The sequence below is a fragment of the Malus domestica genome, chromosome 13 (genome assembly GCF_042453785.1).
Source record: "Malus domestica chromosome 13, GDT2T_hap1".
Taxonomy (NCBI): domain Eukaryota; kingdom Viridiplantae; phylum Streptophyta; class Magnoliopsida; order Rosales; family Rosaceae; genus Malus; species Malus domestica.
In genome coordinates this window covers 25171907-25191098 of record NC_091673.1, presented here as the reverse complement: position 1 = coordinate 25191098, position 19192 = coordinate 25171907, and the positions used below count along the sequence as shown (strand labels likewise).

At 38.7% G+C, this 19192-nt stretch overlaps 1 long non-coding RNA gene across 1 annotated transcript; it reads right to left on the bottom strand.

The window, feature by feature from the left end:
• Positions 1–8978: 8978 nt before the first annotated feature.
• LOC139190633 (uncharacterized) lies at positions 8979–12626 on the bottom strand. Its single transcript, XR_011574972.1, has 2 exons — positions 12345–12626; positions 8979–9412 (listed from the first exon to the last, which is right to left on the bottom strand). It is a non-coding gene; the product is annotated as an uncharacterized lncRNA (long non-coding RNA).
• Positions 12627–19192: the final 6566 nt, after the last annotated feature.

The following is a 19192-nucleotide window of genomic DNA, read 5'->3' as shown; positions in this document are numbered from 1 at the left end:
TTCTCTTCCTAAATAATTAAGCAAATATTTCATGTTCTCTCACATGCATACTTATTGCCTTAAAAGTGATGATATACGAAGAGTTATTTGAACACCTTGAATATAAGTCCCATGTCTAACTTAATAACATCGAGATTTTTTATAATAAAACTCAATACTTAGCAATATGTGGTTAATTTTGGACAATATCGGTGTAATTGGAGTGAGTGAATATTAGATCTCTCTAAATATCTGACAAAAGAATGAGTAGTTAAGATCATCAAACTATATTTTTGGGTAAAAGGCCTTCAAAAAATTTTGGTTAGCAATTCATGTAATACCACATGAAACATTCTTGTGGAACTATGGCTTCCAGGGCAAGAGTAAGGCGTATTGGAAGACACGGGAGCCTAATCTAGCAAAGAATCAACATGTTTCTTGACACACCCCGACCCCGATATCCTCATATACCAGGGTAGGCACATGCTGGCCGACACCCGAGCGTGACGAAACCATTTTGAACATTTATGCAACATATAAAGAACAAACGATGTAAATTAAATGTGTAAATTTGAATATAATGAAGTATGCAATTGCAGGAGCGTGTTCAGATCATACAACTAATCAAGAATAATGTGAAGAATTATTACAAAAAGTATAAACAAAGGAATGGGTCCTACACTGAAAAGACTCGAAGATACTTATGCAGAAGCGCCCTGAAGCCGGGATCGTGTGCCTTGACTCTAACTCCTGAAGACGGCACAAAACAAAGGGTGAGTGGACCAAAGTTTATAATAATAATACTAATAATAAGAAAACTGTTTTCTTTCTAAACATACTAACCCCCTATTTTGAAAACACATATAGGGTGCGTTTGTTGCACCGGACTATCTCGGACTGGATTAGGTTCAGGGACTAAGCTGGATTGGGTTAGACTAGACTAAGCTGGCCTAACTTAGTGAAGCGTTTGGTGCAGTGTCGGACTAAAAAGCAGAGCAATTAATCAACTATAATATTATATTAATTAATGCATAAATAGTAATATTTTATATTATTTAATGTTTATATAATAATATTTTATGTTTTTTTAATGCATATTTATTCCTCTTTCACTTTACTCCAAACAGACGCCCCTCCAGAACCATCTTCTTTTTTCTTCTACCTCTGGCTCAGCCCCATTTCTTCTTTCCTCCATCTTTTTCTGCGAAACGCATGTGTAAAGTTCATCGCAAATCCTTCAAAACAAGCTCATCCTCTTCACCCTCTTGCCACTGTTAAGAATTTCCACCTTCCTTATCCTTTTTTTGCCAAAAAAATTCGGATCTCTCTCCTTCCTTTGATACATGCGTTGCCTTCTCCGCCTACAAAGTCATCTCATAATTTTCTGGCAATGTGTGGATTTTGAATTTTGGGTTGGATTTTGTAGTTATTTTTTCGCCTTTTTTTTTATAAAATTTTTGTGGTTGGATTTTGAGGTTTGGGCAGTAGGTGGAGCTTTGTTTCAGATATGAGCGGTGATTAAAGGGTGTTGCAGAGGAAGAGGCAAAGGCGAGGAAGAGGCAGATGGGAGGATGAGAGGATGAAGCGGAAGAGGCAGATTTTGCAGGATCTGGGTTTGAAATGGGTTGTGGGACGCGAGGAAGAGGCAGATGGGAGGACGAAGCGGGTAGGAGTGAAGCGTAGTAGTGTGGTCTTAGCAGTCCGCCCAATTTCGGGGGTCTCGCTAAGACCCTCTAGCGAAGCTGTTAGTCGGACTCAGTCGGAGCGAGTCTCATTAAACGTTGTCCCCGTGTGAAACAAACACCGGATTACAGTCCAGTCTAATCCAAGGATGTTTAGCGAAGCCAAACAAACGGGCCCATATAGTACTACATAGTAGGTTTTCTAAAAACTCTAGCATGCCATGAAAACATTCGTAAAATATGTATGCGTAAACCAATGCTCAGTAATGGTAATAATCGCCTGAAGGCAAATCCGTAAAACATCTGTAAATCACATCAATGATGTACTCAACTAGGGGTATCATAGTCGCCCGAAGGCAGTACGTGTCCATCACTTGAAGGTGAAGCTGTATGACATTGGGTTATGCCAGTGAAGAAACATGGTAGGCCCCATCACTCGAAGGTGAAACTGTACGACTCTAGGTTACGCCAGAGAAGAAACATATACATATAACATCACACACCGACACTAGCCGTGGCTAGTGAAGCTGTCTGACATTGGTTTCGCCAGTAAAGTTAGGGGTATGGCATAAATATCCTCAACTGTGTCCTATGACCATAGACGTCTACATACCCGTGTTGTGTGGATGTGTTGTATGATAACTCACTAGATAAGCACCGAAAACATATCTCAAAATCTCATATCAAGTCAACAGAGCTCAAAAGCTCAAAACATCATCTCATAAATCCATAATAAAACATGTTGATTCACAAAACCGGAGGTCTTGGAACAACGTAAATCCGACCGTGAATCTGCAAGAAAGTAAATAACACAAGATGTATCGTGGTTCACCCCAATGTTTGGGCTACGTCCACATTGATATTGTATTTCTCTGTTTGTGAGCCTTGTGGCTTTGTATGCGAGAAATAGAGCTTCTGAGGGTGAAAGAGTTCTCTCCTATGGCCTAAGAGTTGGCCTCACTTATGAGGAGAGTGAGGGGTCCTTTTATAGAATAAGGGCTCCTCACTTATTACATATTTGCCCATTCCTTTATTACATAATTACATTTAAGTCCCCCGAGTATTTATACAAGATCTAAATATAGAGGCCCTAAGTATGGTACAAACAGTAGTCCCCCAAGTCTTCAGTCAAGAGAGTCTTTTGGCTGGAGACTTGAAATTCAATCCATGTGTGGGCCGAAGTAACTAGATGTCGTCTAGGACTAATACTCGATACGAGGCGGTGCTCAATTTGAAATGATGTTCAACTAGAAGTAGCACATGTTGCGAGGCTGCTCTGCTTGTGTTGCCTTGGTTGGCTCAACTTGTGGCGTTGAAGGTGAGGGAGTCCCTTTTATAGAATAAAGGCTCGCTCCTTATTACAAAAATGATGGGTTAGAGTTGGTGCTCGCGGCAATGCAGTTGCTCAGCTGGCGGCGATGCTCTCTAATGAAGGTGAGGGAGTTTCTTTTATAAAATAAGGGCTCGCTCCTCAGCACATGAATAATGAGTGCTTTCTAATGAAAGTGAAGGAGTCCCTTTTATAGAATAAGGGCTCGCTCCTCAGTACATAAATAATAGGCTAAGTCCCTCAAGTATTTTTCATGAGGCCTAGTTGAGGCCCAATATATGGTGTATATATATGGTGTATAGTGTAGTCCCCCAAGTCTTCGGTCAATAAAGTCTGTTGGCTGGAGACTTCAAATTGAATCCATGTATGGGCCGAAGTGGCGGTTGTTCGGAGGCGATATTTGTATACCCTGCACTGAAGCTTTGTAGGTGAAGCTTTGAAGCTGGAGCTCTGTAAATGAAGCTTTTGAAGCTATTGAAGCTAGAGCTTTTGTAAATGAAGCTTTTGAAGCTAAAGCTCTGTAAATGAAGCTTTTGAAGCTAGAGTTTTTTCAATTTGAAGCTTTCGAAGCTAGAGCTCTGTAAATGAAGCTTTCGAAGCTAGAGCTCTGTAAATGAAGCTTTTGAAGCTGATTAACATGAGTGATGCTCATGAATGTTTATGTTGATTGACATGAGTTATGCTCATGGATGTTGACATGAGTGATGCTCATGAATGTTGACATGAGTGATGCTCATGAATGTTGACATGAGTGATGCTTATGAATGTTTATGTATAATTGATATGAGTAATGCTCATGAATGTTTATGTATGATTGACATGAGTAATGCTCATGTATAATTTGAAGTACTGGGCGTACTTTTGATCACCTGGTTGGTGATAATAGCGGCAAGCTGCCGAATAATTTTGGAGTACTGGGCGTACTTTTGATCACTTGGTTGGTGATAATAGCGGAAGGCTGCCGAATAATTTGGAGTACTGGGCGTACTTTTGATCACCTGGTTGGCGATAATAGCGGTGGGGTGCCGAATAATTTTTTGTAGTACTGGGAGTACTTTTGGTCACCTGGTTGGTGATAATAGCGGCAGGGTGCCGAATAATTTTTGTAGTACTGGACGTACTTTTGGTCACCTGGTTGGTGCTATTTTGGGCTTATGGGCCTTCGCCCTCCACACAACATTCCAGCCCATTTATTTTGGGCTTTGCCGTTTTTTTTAATTACCCTCTGATGGGGTTATACAGATGTCTCCGAAAGATAAGAAAAATAAATTACATCATTCTGGTGAGGTGTTTATTCCTTGCTTTTGCAGTGTCCCCATGTGCCTCCCTTTTGCTTTCTCTTTATTTTTCTTTCTTTTGGTAGATGACAGACAAGGGAATAATGTCATTTCCTTTTTTTGCTTTTGCTTTTGCTTTCGTTTTCTCTTTTCTTTTCAGCTTTCTGCAATTATCTCCAAGACTGATTGAGTAGTGGGTAGCCATGCTTTCTGCTTTTTTCTTGTTTTTTCTTCTTTCTGCAATTATCTTAGTGGGTGGGGTTTTTGTTTGGAGCATAATCTTACCCCCTAGCACATCACTGATCAATTTGCTCATGTTGTTCGCCACCCGATCTACCTGCAAAGTAGGCCATCAGGTCCACCTACAATATTCGCCAACCCGAAAATCGCCGCGATCATTTCCACCGGGTGGAGTTTCAGATCGAAATTCTGTAATTCGTGACACCGTGGTAGAACAGGCTCGAGAATCTGTCTTTTGACTTTTTGCTGGACTTATGGAGGCGGTAGAATCTTGCCTGTACAACTAAAGATATAGCAGATCCAATGAGAGATGGATGATTTAACAGCTTGCTTTTGGGGTTAGCAGAATATGCTGAAGGTGAAGCTGAGAGAACTTTCAAAACCAGGCTATTTTCAGAGTTTACTGCATGGATCTGCATAAATGATCGCATATCAGCTGAAACAACTCTCACCCCCTTACATGCTAACACATCCGCCAACTGCACCTGCGGCTCTGATAGGGAAGTCAATGAATTCATGAAGCTCAAAAAGCCTTTTCTTCAAAAAATCAGTGAAGTCATGATGCAGCTTGCAACCAAAAACATGACAATCGGAAAGATTCCATATGCTTCTGTCAGCTCCTAGAGTACTTTCAAGATAATCTCCATTGATGAGCATTGTACTTCTCTCTCCCCAGTCAAAACTCAAATGTTGAAACAGAGCTCCGGCAATGGAGCCTGATCTCGGGAACTGCCAACCAGCCAGCATTGCAATAGGGAGATAGACATCGACCAGCACCACAGCCCTGACCTCTCCACTATCTTCAGCCTCTACCTGAACCAATCGAGCATCGATCCTCAAGCACTTGTTCACAACCAATACGTGGAGCTGGTGCACCACGTTAATGCTCCCGTGTACCAGCCCTATGCTCCTTCTGCTCCTTTTCATCCCAATCTTTCTCTCTGCCACCACCGGGACCTTCCTCTTCCTCCCCAATTCCCTTACCGGAACCTCGCATTGTTTGAGCTCCTCAGCTGAGACATCGACGCTGGGAACTGGGTCAATGGGGGTAAGGACGACGCCGTTTTGGGAAGTGAAATTGACGTCGCATTAGGAAATTCAGAAGTGGGTGCCGAAGGGTAGGATTTGGTGGTGGTCCGGGGAGTAAGTGACTGTAAGAACGGCGTAGAAGAAGCCGCAGAGCTTGGGGTCGAAGAATGACGACGTATCGTCCTCCATGGAACTGAATTGGTGGACGACGTATCTTCTCCACCAGCGCCTCATCAATCCCATGAAAATCAATTATGGGTCTTCTAGAAATTCCCTCCTGGGTCTCCCCAACTTCAACTTTCCCACCCAAAACCTGAGAAGGTTTCTGAGACATGATCCTCAGATGGGTCTACGGAATTTGGTGGGTGGAATGGAATTTTGAAATCGGGATTTGGGAATCTTGATTGCTTAAAGGCAGATGATTTGGGGTGCGTGAGGATGAAGGAGTGAGTGGAGAGTATTTGGATTCCTGGGTTTTTTTTTGTAGATTCACGGTGGCGAGATGTAAAATTGAGAGAGAACCGACATAGTTTTTCGTGTCGATTCCTACAGACAGCGCCAAATGTTAATGCACAAAACCAAAACCAGAGGTCTTGGAACAACGTAAATCCGATCGTGAATCTGTAAGAAAGTAAATAACACAAGATGTATCGTGGTTCACCCCAATGTTTGGGCTACGTCCACACTGATATTGTATTTCTCTGTTTGTGAGGCTTGTGGCTTTGTATGTGAGGAAGAGAGCTTCTGAGGGTGAGAGAGTTCTCTCTCATGGCCTAAGAGTTGGCCTCACTTAATGAGGAGAGTGAGAGGTCATTTTATAGAATAAGGGCTCCTCACTTATTACATATTTGCCCCTTACTTTATTACATAATTACATTTAAGTCCCCCGAGTATTTATACAAGATCTAAATATGAAGACTCTAAGTATGGTACAAACAAAACATATTCGTAAATCTGTAGAATTTCATATACGAAAATTCAATAATTCATAACCTTTTGTAAAATGTAAATTCGATAAATCATAAATAATGCATAAAATGCAATATCATGAAATCATACTTTTCGTGAATTCAAGCCTAATATTTTATAAAAACATGCAATTTAAGAAGGGGTCCACTCACAGATATTCCATTGTAGAGGAGCTGCTCGAACTAAGGAGGACAAAGTCATTTCCAACCAACGCACCTAAGCACAAATAGAGACCATTTAATAAAACTCTACTAAAACGATTGAATTTGGGAAAACGGATAGCGGATTAGATTCGGCACGTTGAAATACCTAAGGAGCTACCTCGAGTTCCCCTACACATCGTTGCACGCGCCGAGATGGGTCGTCGAAAAATTCGTCGTCGTCGTTGTGGACATGCACCCACGTGCCGACCATGACACACACCTACGTAAGGTCACGCTTCACATGCCAGCCATGACACACACCCACGTGCCGACCATGGAAACTGGGCTTGGGTCTAGGTCGGGTCAGATCTGGTCTTTGGGTTGCTAGGATAGGCCTAGTAGCTGGGTTGGGCAAGGTTATTGGACTGGGCTTGGTTGTTGGTTTTGGATTCGGTTTGGGTTACATGGCCCAAAGGTTTGGGCAAGCTATTAGATTGGGTTTTTGGGTTGCGAGTCGAGTCGACCTGATTTTAGGCCGCCAGATTCGGCCGGAATCTGGGCAGCAAACCAAAGCTTCGTTCGAGCTCAAAACTCAACCATTTGCAATGAAATAAGAGTCAAAATGAAGCTAGTGAAGTAAGGGTTCGAAACATACCAATGAGGGACGAAGCCATGGCCAAAGTTAGCTAAGAATGGCCTGCAAAAGTTGTGGTCCTCGTCGAAAAATTGGGGAAGGTTCCCCCGAGCTATTCCTGCATCCAACAATTTACTACGCAAGTTAAAACTATCCTAATCGTTCCCTAAGACATAATATAGGAAGTTTGGGAGGTTTTTGAAGCTCACCGTCTTCGGGAATGGCCATGATTCGTCGGAGAAACCTTTGAACAGTGGCAGTGCCATTGTGAAGAGAGATAGATATTGTTCTGGGTTTGGGGTTCGTGAGTCTGACTTCGATCAGTGGGGAAATGTTAGTAAAGGTGGTGGTGTGGTGGTCGCCGAAGCTGCGAGGGACGATTTTTTGGTGTCGGGTTTGCAGAGGAAGATATGGACTAGATGAAGTGGGTGGAGATAAGAGAGGGAGAGAGAGAGAGAGAAGTCATAGGAAATGAGAGAAGAACACCAAAGAAATGGGAGCAATTTTGCCACATGTCAGCCAATGAGAGGCCCGAAGTGGAAAATATCTCTACTTGGAAAATTACCAAAATGCCCTTAAGTTTCGAATTCCGTAAAATCTTCATTTTAGCTCCAAATTCAATTTCGCATGCACCCACGCTTTTGTAGTGATGAGTACTATAAGGATACGCCAAGGAAATGAATCTCACGTGACATGACATGTCGGTCAACAAAAGTCAATGTTTTTGCCTCAAAGGGCATTTTCATAAATTCACATTTTAAAATATAAAAACCGAAATATTTAGGGATGGGTCGTTACATTTCTTATATTGTTGGAGTCCTTACAATCTAAGGATTGGAGTGTCCCGCAAATAATCATACTTCTAAGAGGATGCAATATCTATTCCTAGATATCCTTGGAGATTTTCCCGGTTTAATACGGATTCCATATCTTAAAAGCCGTTTAATACCTATTTTATATCCTAAAAGGTCTCCATCTCGACTGGTATAAATACACCATTTTAGAATTTATCTCTGGTAACGCAATTGTAAACGTGAATTTCCTATGACAAATCAAACAAGAACATGTGTACAAAATAAGTTTTGAATTAATGTAAGTGTAGGGTTACAATCCCTAATTGCAAATTTCAATCCTTTGATTCGGTCTCCAGGGTTGTGGAGTGTATGTGTAGGATTGTTGATCTAAGGGTGACAATGACTTGATCTCAGATGAACGGATGCCGCAAGGTTTTGGCTTGTGGTGATGGAAGAACCGGCACGTGTAGTGGTGCTTGATGATTCTTCACTGGTATGACGAAGAACACACAGAACTTTCTAAGTCTTCTGAGTGGTTGGGAGTATTTGGGGCTTAACAGTTTGAGCGTTTGTGTGTGAGGGTGAATTTCTAAGCCCTTTACTGTCTTGGAAGCTTTCCAAGTCTTGGTTATGGCTGGATTTGGCCTTGATTGTGGACTTGATTAATTGATGAAAAAACCAAGACTTGATTTTGGGCTTGGTTCGTGATTTTATCAAAATCAAATAATCAATCACATTTAAATTTCAATCAATTAATTTGTTTTATTTAAATTGAAATTAATCAAAGAATTAATAAAAATATTTCCTTAATTCTCCACCAAATATCGACACATGTCACTCTTGATGACTCGTCTAGTTTTGATGAGTCACGTGCCATGTGTACAATATGTGAGACACATGATGCATACCACTTAAGCTTTGACATGTCAAAAATTAATTGTTGGTGAGTATTTCTTCACCGAAATTTACATGTCTACAACAATTATCCCTCACTATTCTCTTACCTATTGCTTGAGTATCATATATTTGCCTACTAACTTGATCATCAGAGAGCATTTGACCGACACACACCCCTCCGGTCATTGGCTACTTATAGTTATTTGTTCTTTTACAGGTAAAAGGATTTGTACATCTTCCTCCACATGCTGTGATGCTTGAATTTGATTCCAAGTATTGATGTTTTCATTGAGAATGAATTTATATTCCTTCCGACCAAATCACTCTACCACAACAATAGCTGTTTCAAAGCAATTATGCTTTGGACGGTGAAGATGTCCAAGTCATGGACCGAATCTGGGAGAGTCTGTTGTAGATCCACGTACAATCTTCGAAAGGCTACACGAAAGAGAGCCCCACAATAAGACCTTAGATGAGCAAAGTTGTCTTTAATAATTAGCTGAACTTGGACTCATTTGAATCCTATAACCAAGTATAGGGATCCTAAAATAGAAGAGTCTGCATCAAAAGGTAGGTCACTCGCAACAATGCCATAAAATTGGTCGTACGATCAACTTGATGAAATGAAATAATCAAGAACTAACAATTCTTTATTTTTAGGGGTGTGCTATCCACACACCCCAAATTACTTCTCACACATCCCTTGTTAATTTTTGTCCGTTGATCTTCTTCAATTAATCCGATCCAACGGCCGAAAATTAGAAGGGTGTGTGAGAAGTAAAATGGGGTGTGCGGATATCACAACCCTATTTTTATTGGTGGCGGCACCGCCCTTAACGAAAACATTTGAGAATGTAAATAAAACAAAAACAATGACAATAGAGTTGCAACAACCAACCACTAGTTTTTGTACGTCCTTTCACATCATTGATCGACCAAATAAATTAATGCATGGGGTTAGTTGAATCATGCTATGGACAAAATATGAATGAGATCTTCTTTACGAGGATACGAAGATCTTCATATCGTATCTGTTCATCTTACATCGTGTAATCAGTTTTTGTCTAATATTATTTGTGTTTAATTTTATATACAAATATTTAAATAATATTTCTGATCGATTCTCTCAAAGAGGATCCTCATTCACAAAATATAATCTATCTTTGTTGTAATAGTTAAAGCTAATTTTTATTTGATCTATAAGTATAAAAGAGTGATAAAAAGTTGGCAAAGAGATGGAATAAGACTAAAGACACGAACAAGTTAAATAATTTAGTTGTTAAGAACGAATTCTAAACCCGTATTTCACACAGCATGTCTTAAGTTCGATTCTTGTTACTGGTAAATAGCATGGTGGTGGCAGAAAGAGGCTGAAATGTTTCTTTGAGTCTTTCCGGCTCTCAAAATGATAGACTGCCGTGGAGAAACCACCAATTAGTCTCATTTTTAAATAAAGAAAAAATAATAATGATTTATGAATAATCGTGAAGTTAGTGGGATATATATGATAAGAGAGGTCTAAACCTAGAAAATCCAAAATGGTGGTGGAAGTGTTTTAAACCTAAACTATGTTATATGCTTGTCTTGTGCACTACCACTTCATTCTTCTGCATTTGTGCTCGGGTACTAGACATGATAGGGACAATATTTTTGTTGCGTCTACTCAATAATAAACTTTCTTATCCACGTCATTAAACGATATCTAACTTAATTAAAGTTTTGCAAATACGGTTTCTAAATGCATACCATGTGTAACTTAATACTAAACAAGTCACTAAGGGTAGGCATAGCGAGGTTTGATTCAAGGTAAAACGATTCGCAACTGAACAAAGCTAAAATTAGTGTTTAGTTTGGTTCAGTTTAGGCCTCAAATTAATGGATGGCCAAACCATACCAATCAACAATTAAGGAAATATTTCATATTCTCTTACCTGCATTCTTATTGCCTTGAAAGTGATGCTATATGATGAGTGACTTGAATATGTTGAATATAAATTTCACATTCAACTTAATAACATTGAGATTTTTTTGTGATAAATTCAACACTTAACAGTATATAGTTAAGTTAGTGTAATATCGGTGTGGTTGGAGGATTTAGTAACCGGTCTCTTTGAATATTTGATAGAAAAATGTGTAGTTGGGACAATATTTTAGGGTAAAAGGCCGTCAAAAACTTTGGTTACGAATGTGATAAACATAAAACACACAAAACTTTATGAGTGAGATTACTTGACTTAATAAATCAAGTATTTGGAATACTGGTCTAAAATCTATTAGAAAAACAAAAATACTTCGACCACTAGATACAAGTCTCAAGTCTTGAAAAATAGAAAAATAGAAAAATGTAAATATTTTATGTAACGAAAGGCTGCGGTTGAGGTATCACATTTCTATACGTAAATTATAAGTCTAAGACTCTAATGTCTAAGTTTTGTGTGGGCCCTTAAAATTTAAAAAACGTGCCTTATTGATATGAACAAATAACATGTCACTTTCACATGTAAAATTATATGATTGGGAAGAGAGAGACGAGTCCACGCCACGTCACTTCTGGATAAGTCGGGAATATTATTACTTGAAATTTTCAAGCCTTTCCTTGCACTTTTGCATATCCGAAATTTATTCCCTAGCATTCCTTTCATTTTGTTTTGTTTCTATTTTTTATTTTTGAAGGTTTTTCATTTTGGTTTCTTAAGAACATGGTGACTCATGCCTATAATATAGACATGGTAATCGTGTCGTGTTTGTGTTTTTGGATGACGTTTTCATGACATACCCGATATCTTAACAGATCGTGTCGTGTCAAACCTGTTAAAATAAAAGAGTAATATGACCCAACCTGAACTCTCATTGAAATTAATGGATATATGACCTAACCTGTTATCTATTAAATAAAATATATTTTACTTAAATAAATAATCAAATAGAAAGTTTCATACTAAATTAGTATCTACATACAACATTGCCACATAAATGTTACTCAAAACATAAAAACACTAAGATCTGATTATGTTCCCATTGTAACTTCTACACACTCCTCATCACTAAGGTTCACGAAATTTAAATCTGTAGCATCCATTGCTTTTGAAGAAAAAAAAACATAATTAATATTTTAGTTAGTTAGATTTTTACATTAAAGAACATATTAGGAAACCGCTAGGAAACCGCTAGGAAAGAAGTATATACTTTTGAAATACCAAAGCCGTATAACTCAGGTTGTGTCAATTGACAACCCTAAATTTTAAATTCTAATTATGAAATACCTAACTTTACAAATCCTAATTTGGAATTATACAATCCGTAAATCTACAAAATCCTAATTTTTTTTTTTTTGAATCGAAAGATATTACAATCAAATTAAATAAATTACCTTAATTCGGAAGGATTGGATGTTGAATATGAATGTCAGCTGGAAATTTGCATCTCGATTCACAACCTTGCAGTTGGGTTATGGGCGGAGCCGATGGTGGTGATCGTGATTCATTAATAGTGTGGTGGTGCGTGGCTTGGACGACGAGATTAGATACGCATGTGGTCGTGGTAGTGGTTTGGGCGGAGATAGAATGATGATGAGAGAGAGTGAGCATCGAGAGTCGAGACAAGAAAGGATACAAACGAAGTTGGTACTTGGAGTTCGGACTCTGGCCTGGGAGTGAGATGGTGTCACAAAATCCAATGGTAATAATTTAATCTCACTCATGTGATATTTAATCTTATGGCTATTGTAGTAAGGTTTTTTTAGTACTTAAAAATGATCGAACTAATCATTTTCTTAACTGGTTGGAATGGACTACTCGTAGGTAGATCTGTTAAGAACTTGTTATTAATGAGTTTTTAACGAGTGACCTACTAACGACTCATTTAATTAATATGTTGACTCACGAACATGATGGAGAGAGATAAAATGGTCGTCCAAACCCTGATTTTAGGCTTCAAATTTGGTGGACAAAAATCGTGCAACTTTTGTATAAATAAGAATGGATAGACCACATAGCATGCCTTATGTGCAGAAGATATTTTTTGAATCATGGCATATTACACACGACTTACACATTTTAAATGTATTTATATGCGTAAATTGACAAAAGAACAGTAAAATATTTGAAGTAAATGAATAATTTTAGATCATGCTAGAAGAAACCCCTCATAAACCAATTAAAGCAGCTGAATTCACATAATAAAATCGGTTTCTATAGAATTTACATTAAGAATAGAGAAAATAATATTTAATAAACAATTGATTGAATCACATTATTGCTAGCCCATTGTGAGGCTAAGCCCACCCCCTCTCCTTTAGTGTAGATAATATCGTTTGTTAAAAAAAAACAATTATTTGACAATTAATTTAATCACATTAATATTTGCGTGTGAAAGACCTTTTTTATAAAGAAAATAATATTTAATAAACAACTGATTGAATCATATTATTACTAACCCATTGTGAGGCTAAGCCCACCCCCTTTCCCTTAGTGTAGATTGTTACATCCTGACCGTAGCACGATACTGTCCACTTTAGGCCTCGACCATGGCCTCATTGTTTTGTTTGTGGGAACTCACATCAGAACTTCCCAATGGGTCACCCATCATGGGATTGCTGTCCCGCGAACTCACTTAACTTCAGAGTTCCGATGGAACCCGAAGCCAGTGAGCTCCCAAAAGGCCTCGTGCTAGGTAAAGATGAAAATATATATATATATATATATATAAGCTTACAGGATCCTCACCCCTGGGTGGTGTGAGATCTTACAATCCTCCCTTAGGGGCTCGACGTTTTCATCAACACACCGCCGGCCAGGGATTGGCTCTGATACCAAATTATCACATCCTGGCTCGGGCCCCCATCACATCCCGAGCTCGACTCTGCCGTGGCACGATATTGTCCGCTTTGAACCCCGACCACGCCTTCACGGTTTTGTTTTTGGGAACTCACACGAGAACTTCCCAGTGGGTTACCCATCTGAGATTGCTCTTGTGCGAACTCGCTTAACTTCGAAGTTCCAATGGAACCCGAAGTCAGTGAGCTCTCAAAAGGCCTCATGATAGGTAGAGATGAGAATATACATATAAGGCTTATAAGATCCTCACATCTGGACGATGTGTGATATTACATAGATAATATCGTTTGTTAAAAAAAACAATTATTTAACAACTTATTTAATAACATTATTATCCGAACTGGCATTACACGTCTCTTAAGATGTTTTGAACACAACATTCATGATTTTCCTTATTTTTATTATATTTTTCTTTCCCTTTCACGTGGGCACAATCAACTTTCAATCATCCTTTCATTTTTTTATTCTTTTCTCTCTTCCCACTTATATTTATATTATATTTTATGATGATCAAATTACCAAATCACCCATGCATTATTTGATATATTATATTAAGTTGCTTTTGGATTTTTTTGGTTAAGGGCAATTTTGTCCTATTATTTTTTATCGAAGCCGTGACCGCAAATTGGGGCTCTGGCTTTATATATAAGGGATTTGTAACTCCTCTGGTTCTAAACAAAGACATGCATGCTTTTCTTTAATAATTTCTCAAATTATGAAAAATTTTAATGACTTTTTTTAAGGTGACGAGGACATACTTGTTTGATCTGATTTAATCATTTTTTTTTTCAAGGGATGTTTGACATTAATCTACATAAGTAAGAGTTAAACTTGATAAACAATGAATTGAAGAGAAAGATTCTACCACCTATGTAATTCACCACTTACCTGATCTAATTACTTTTAGTGATTATATACTTCCAATTTCTGCTTAAGGGGATTCCTTTCATAAAATAAAAGACAGTAGGATTTTGGTTTAAATAAAATTTACCATTAGGTTAGTTCGAAGGTTTTAGGGCCGTTTCAAGTCCACCCCTGCCATACTTTTGTTACTGTGAGCTCTTCTCTATAAGGTTTCTATTCACCTCAAATTCTGATCATATTGTTTGATTGATGCATCTCCCACTTCGAATTGGGGAGTAGAATTAGCAAACTACGAGTGAAACTACACATTCAATGGCTAGGTTAGGTAAAATCACCTTAACATGTGTGTAGTGGTATAGTTTGGGCTTGATCCAAGCGGCCATGATAACGTTGGCTGCAGTTGACGGCGGCGACTGCAGCGGTAGTAGCGGCGGAAGATAAGCTTGTTATAGAAGCGATAAGAGTGTCATTGTACGAGGAATGCTTTTATTTCTTTTAATTAGTTTTTAGTTCTTCTCTTTTTTGGGATAGAATAAGTGCAACAGCTCATTACGGAGTTTTTTTTTAAATAGAAGTGATAGTGATTTGGAAGTGGATTGTCTGCCCTCCTATTTCCATACTCTCCTCATCCCCTCTTGTTTGTGTGGTCACGTTAAGCCAAGTTAACATTTTATATTCCTATTACTTTTTGTTTTATTATTTCTATAAAAAAAATTAATATAAAATATTGACGTGGCTTAACCTTGACCACACAGCACAGGAGGGCATGAGGAGAGTATGGAAATGGGAGGGCAGACAATCCACCTCTGAGTGATTTATTACCAAGAACAACCAAATATAAGAACTGTTAGATGAGTACAATTTCTCTGGTGATCATGTCTTGATTGGAGATATTTTGCACAAACTCATTATGGCATTCATGCCGTGTTTTCCGTATTTGTGTCATACCCGATATCTTAATGAGCCATGTCGTGTAACACCCGTTAAAATAAATGGGTAAAATGACCCAACCCGAAATCGACTCGATAATATTAACATGTAATATGACTTGACCCGTTACTCGAGCCAACCAAGGCAATATAAGCCACAAACTGAGCAGCCTCGCAACATGTGCTACTTCTAGTTGAGCATCATTTCAGATTGAGCACTGCCTCATATCGAGTATCAGTTCTAGACGACATCTAATTACTTCGGCCGACACATGGATTGAATTTCAAGTCTCCAGCCAAAAGACTCGCTTTACTGAAGACTTGGGGGACTACATTATGTACCATATATTGGGCCTCAACTAGGCCTCATGAAAAATACTTGGGGAACTTAGCCCATTATTTATGTACTGAGGAGCGAGCCCTTATTCTATAAAAGGGACTCCCTCACTTTCATTAAAGAGCACCTATTATTTATGTATTGAGGAGCGAGCCCCTATTCTATAAAAGGGACTCCCTCACCATCATTAGAGAGTATCGCTGCCTGCTGAGCAACCGTCTCGCCGTGAACATCACTCCTAACCCATTATTTATGTATTGAGGAGCGATCCCTTATTCTATAAAATGGACTCCCTCGCCATCATTAGAAAGTATCGTTGCCTGTTGAGCAACCGACTCGCCGCGAGCATTACTCATAACCCATCATTTATGTATTAAGGAGCGAGACCTTATTTTATAAAAGGGACTCCATCACCATCATTAGAGAACATTGCCGCTTGCTAAGCAACCGCCTCGCTGTGAGCATCAACTCTAGCCCATCATTTATGTATTGAAGAGCGAGCCCTTATTCTATAAAAGGGACTCCCTCACCTTCACCACAAAAGCTTCACTAACAAAAACTTCATCAATGGAGGACAACTACAAATTTTCAAAAACTTCACACTATCTTCATCAAGATAGTGTGAAGCAAAATCAATTCATGGTACCCAACAAAGCTTCAACCTTAAAGCTTCACCTACAAAGCTTTACCTATAAAGCTTAATATATATATATATATATATATATTTTTTTTTTTTTTTCAGAACTTCAAAAATTCAAAAATTCAAAAATTCAAAAATTCAAAAATTCGAAAATTCGAAAAAAAAAACAAATTGCCTATGCCTCCTCTTTTTTGGGTCTAACAACTTTCATAACAAATACATATGAAGGATGAGTTTTGGGCTACCACTTAGAAAGGAAAATGATGAAGTTTTGTTACTTTGGAAACTTGGCTACTAGTAAGACACCTTCTTCATCAACTCCCTCGACCGAAGACTTGGGGGACTCCTACCATATGCTACTGCATTTTGATACTTTGAAGTCTCACAACCACTCAGTGACTTGGATTTTTTCAAGCCTTCAACTGAGAAGTTTTCCTCGGGAAATTAAGGGAGCACTACCTCAACCTACATGCTTCACTCACAAAGCTTTAACATACAAGCTTCAACAAAAGGAAAAATTCAAAGAACTTAGTGAAATAGGCCTTGGTGTATTTAACACAATACGTTGAAATGAAGCAAAGCTTGTTTATTGATATCTCCAATAAGTTACAAATATGTACATATACAAGAATCAAAATAAACAAACAAGAGGGAGCCTTCACAAAGGTTGCTCAGGAGAAGTCTCAGCAGTCTGCAGAGCCTTATAAAGAGGAGGCACCAGAGGGTGATTATTCGGAGCCTCAGTACTAGGCAGAACCCCAGAAGGAGGAGGCACCGAAGGTTGATCATTTGGAGCTTCATTATGCGGTACATCCCTAGAAGACGAAGGCAATAAATGCCTTTGGAACAATCCCACAAACCTCTGATGATCAAGTAAAATCTGAAGGAATATTTTGTGAAAACATGTTCATTTAAGCAACATCAATAAGCATGCAATTAACAATTAAAGGCGGAATCATGCTAGCATGCACTTAAAAACAAAACATTAACCATGAAATTCAAAGCCTAGTAGATTGGTGAACCAAAACTCAACTCAAAACAAAGTGAGTTGAAATTGTACCTTTGTAGATTCCTCTTTGCATAAGCAAAGGCTAATCATCCAAAGAGAGGGCCTTCATTCCTTGCATCTAAAATCTATGGATTTGGATGGATGAATAAGTTTCTCCAAGTTCCCAAAATTGAGAACCTCTAAGTCTCTTCACCAAGGAGAGATTGGAGAAGAAATGAGTGACCTTGGAGTAGTGGGATTGCAAGATGCACCCCCCAAGGTGGCCGGCCTCTTTAGAGAGAAATGGAGAGACAAGTTCTCACCAATTTTCTCCAAAACAAACCCTTAATGAATTTTGGCTATAAAGTCATATTTATACCTTTATTCATTTGAGTGGCAAACTTTTAAATAAGTCCAAGTTCACTACCCTAACCAATATGGCCGGCCATTAGGATATTTTGGACTAATTGGGCCTTTGTGAATCATTATTCATTAAGTTGTCATACAACTTATGTTAATGGGCTTGACGTTCGAAGCCCATTGGGCCTTAAGGTCCAAAACTATCCCGAGGTCTTTAACGAACCTATTCATTTGATTAATTAACATATTAATTAATCCTTGCCATAAATAAATGATTAAACCATTTAATCATTCTTACTCATCTCCATTGTTTCTTCAATCTCCTCCTTACACGGTGTGTGATCCATTAGGTTCCTTTTAGCGAGGCAGTGGGCGATTAAAACCATTTTACATCGACTGTGAATTGAAACTTACTTTCAATTCTCCCTTTAGTGATTACACACGTTTAGGGCTTCCACAAACCATGAGTGACACCTTGCAGCATATCATGGTTACCCAAGCTAATCAGAAGAGGTAGAGAAAACCTATTCAGTTTGGGATTACAAATGCAATACGGTCTTTCTTTAATCTAATACTCCTGACCACATTGTTTGGTTTGATAGTTTATGTATTCATGTCTACTATCCAATATGATTCGTGTGCTTATATGATTTCCTTGAATGTGATTTAGAACGACTTTTCTAAATCTCATTCATACTCTGGCCAGAGATTCTAAATCATATCATAGAGTATTCTCCTTCAAACGATTTGAAGGTGAGAGATCCCTTGTTGCGCATTCACTTGCCTCCATGACTAAGTGGCTTAACCCCAACGATGCCGTGGACACCCTGATGGGGTGACTTTGACATAATCAAAGATCAAGGACTTAACCACAAGACAAATGTGATGCCTCAGGTCAAAGGACTAATTTGCATTATCCCAAACATGAGTTCTCATGTGACATGAGTATGAGAACTCTTTGTTGATCGCGTTCAGTGAACTCATTCTCTACTGAGCACCTACGTACTTGTCTTGATGTCACACACACCAATGACTCGAGACTAGTCACTCTCCCTGAGAAAAGACATAGCACGTACCGATCTTGACGGACTGTCAATGCCCAATTGGCAATCCTATGATCAGGAACATTTAGGATGTGTCTATGAAAGAATGGTCTCATGAATCTAACTTCATTAGATTACATTCTCCCAATCACATATTCCTTGGACTTTATCGTTTAAGCATATAACATTTATATGAGACAGCTCAAACAATAATCTATGCCC